Here is a 2,553-nt window from a genome sequence, read left to right as displayed (position 1 = left end):
GGGGGTTTGTCCTTCACCAGGGGATGTGCCCAGCCTGACACCCCAACAGCAGCCAGACCCTCTCTGGGTCCAGCTGGGAGTAAAACAAAACCCTGGGGAATGGAGGAAAAGATTTCCCTGCTGCTCTGGGGTGTCTCAGTTGGACTCTTGATCTGGTCCTGGTGTTCAGTGCCAGTGCAGAGCCCCCTGGCTCTGTGTGTGCCTGCAGAAGGGTTTGCAGCTCTGGGGGATCTGTATGCCCATGGTCCGGGAGGGGAGGAGGCTGCTGTGCTCAGGGACCTGCACAAACCCAGCAGAAACTTCTTCTGGGGTGTTCGTGCTGGCCAAATTTCATCAGGAGCGGCTCTCAGTCAGTTCCAGCGAGAGAGAGGAACATTCAGGGACCCAGCCGGCCCGGGGTGCCCAGGAAACCCAGGAAGGTGAAGGTGAAGGTGAAGATGAAGATGAAGGTGAAGAAGAAGAGGAAGGTGAAGATGAAGATGAAGGTGAAGAAGAAGAGGAAGGTGAAGATGAAGATGAAGGTGAAGAAGAAGAGGAAGGTGAAGATGAAGATGAAGGTGAAGAAGAAGAGGAAGGTGAAGATGAAGATGAAGGTGAAGAAGAAGAGGAAGGTGAAGATGAAGATGAAGGTGAAGAAGAAGAGGAAGGTGAAGATGAAGATGAAGGTGAAGAAGAAGAGGAAGGTGAAGATGAAGATGAAGGTGAAGGTGAAGATGAAGCCCCTGTGCAGAGCAGCCCCACAGCCCCCTCTGCCTGGGCCAGTGCCCGTGGGGAGGTGCTGGGGTTTGCACCCAAACCCCCAGAGGGAAACAGCTCCAAAGCCCCAGGGACTGAGTGCCACTCCCCACGCTGTGCCCGTGCTGTCCCTGCTGTCCCCGGGGCTGGTGGCACTGGCAGTCCCTGAGCAGGCACTGAGTGACCCCAGCACTGCCAGCTCTGAGCAGCCCCAGCCTTGTGCTGCTGTGGGCTCTCTGGGCTCGGTTAGGAGGGCACAGGGAGGCTGTGGGTGCCGGGCTGGTGCTGCAGCCCTGTTCCTGTCCCCGTGCCCCTGCTCACCTCAGCCAGGAGCGGGCTGGCAGCGGCTCCATGGGCAACTGTCCCTGCAGAGTGCCTGGTGCTGCCCGGAGACCCTGCGGAGTGTCAGAGCATTTCACCTCCCCTACAAACCCCACAAACCCTCTGGGAGGGAGCCAGAGGCACAGTCCCCTCGCTGGTGGAGTGCAGCTGGGCTGGGCTGGTGCCTGCTTCCCTCAGGAGCAGCTGGGCTGGCCCAGAGCACCTCAGGGACCAAGGAGCACCTGCTGAGCCTTTGTGGGGCTCAGGAGGGGATGATCCCACCTCGCCCTGCTGGACCCCATCCCTCTCCACCCTGGGGCACCCCTGGTACTCACGTGGGGAGCAGGGAGGGATGGCTGCAGCAGGAGGGCCCTTGTCCACGGGCAGGCTCACGCCAAGCCCCACATCCCTCTGGGTGGTGTCTGCTGGGCTCTGCTGACTCTAATAAACAATGGAGCATCCCAGCTCTGATGATCTCACCAGGCCATCAGGACTGGCTTTAACCCCTTGTGTTCCTGCCCTGGCTACGGGCTGGGAGGGCTGCAGGGGAGGCTGGGGTGGGAGGCAGGGCAGGGCCTGGAGATGGAGCCCAGAGCTGGGGCTTGGTGCTGATCCAGCCTTGGATCATCAGCAAGTTCCTGAAACATCTCTGAAGTGCAATTTCTGCCCTCTCAGAGCAAGGAATCGTAGCCAGAGACTGCAAAGTGCTTTGAAGCTCATCAGAGGCATTAGAGGGATGCAAAGTATTAGCAATTATCTATTAATTACCATCCTGAGTCCATTACAGAGAGGAGGATGGGAGCAGAGAGGTGGTTCTGGAAACACTGCTTCCTTCCAGGAGCCCCCAGCCAAACTTCAACCCCCTCCCACAGCAGTGAGGACCTGCCTGGCGCAGGAAAGGACCCAACAGTGCCATTGCTGCTGCCCAGGGCTGGAACCTCCATCTCTGCGGGACCTGGCTGGGCTGGGGCAGTGAAAAACCAAATCTAAGCCACACCACAGACCTGGGATGGGGTGGGACAGAGGGTGTGGAGCTCTCCTGGGCACGTGCCTGACCCACAGGGTCTGGGGTTGCTGTTGATAATCGCTGCCCTGAGATGTGCAGGGTGTCTCTGCTTCGGCCCGTGCGGCTGAAGAACGAGTCTGGACTCTTCACTTGTCGGTCTTGAGGTTGTTTATTAATTCTTATCTATAAAATTTTCTTTCTGCCCAGCTGAGATCTGCTCAGCAGGGCAGCCACAGCCACTCTTTGTGTTGTCCTTTTATACTACAAACTACGTATAACATATTTACACTTAATTCTCAACACCTATCACCTATGTTAGTGCACTTCTACTCTAAACCAATCCCAAAGTGCCAACATCACTGCAGAAAATGGAGAACAAGAAGAAGAAGAAAGGCTGGACATGCCCAAGTCCCTCCATCTTGTCCCCGTAACCCCCATACCAAAAATCCTAAAATCTACATTTTCACCCTGTGATCATTTTGTTATTACAC

The 2,553-nt window shown here is 56.6% G+C and overlaps 1 protein-coding gene across 2 annotated transcripts in view; it reads right to left on the bottom strand.

Annotated features, from left to right (window-relative positions):
* The window catches only part of PIRT (phosphoinositide interacting regulator of transient receptor potential channels), a 5,025-nt gene extending 3,539 nt beyond the window's left edge, over positions 1 to 1,486 (bottom strand). For both annotated transcript variants that reach the window (XM_031062692.1, XM_005427854.2), the window contains exon 1: positions 1,392 to 1,486. The gene's annotated coding sequence lies outside the window, so the exon portion shown is untranslated. The remainder of the gene's footprint in view (positions 1 to 1,391) is intronic.
* Between the last annotated feature and the right edge of the window lie 1,067 nt (positions 1,487 to 2,553).

Source organism: Geospiza fortis, unplaced genomic scaffold (assembly GCF_000277835.1).
Source record: "Geospiza fortis unplaced genomic scaffold, GeoFor_1.0 scaffold485, whole genome shotgun sequence".
NCBI lineage: Eukaryota > Metazoa > Chordata > Aves > Passeriformes > Thraupidae > Geospiza > Geospiza fortis.
This window is presented reverse-complemented; position numbering and strand designations above follow the sequence as displayed.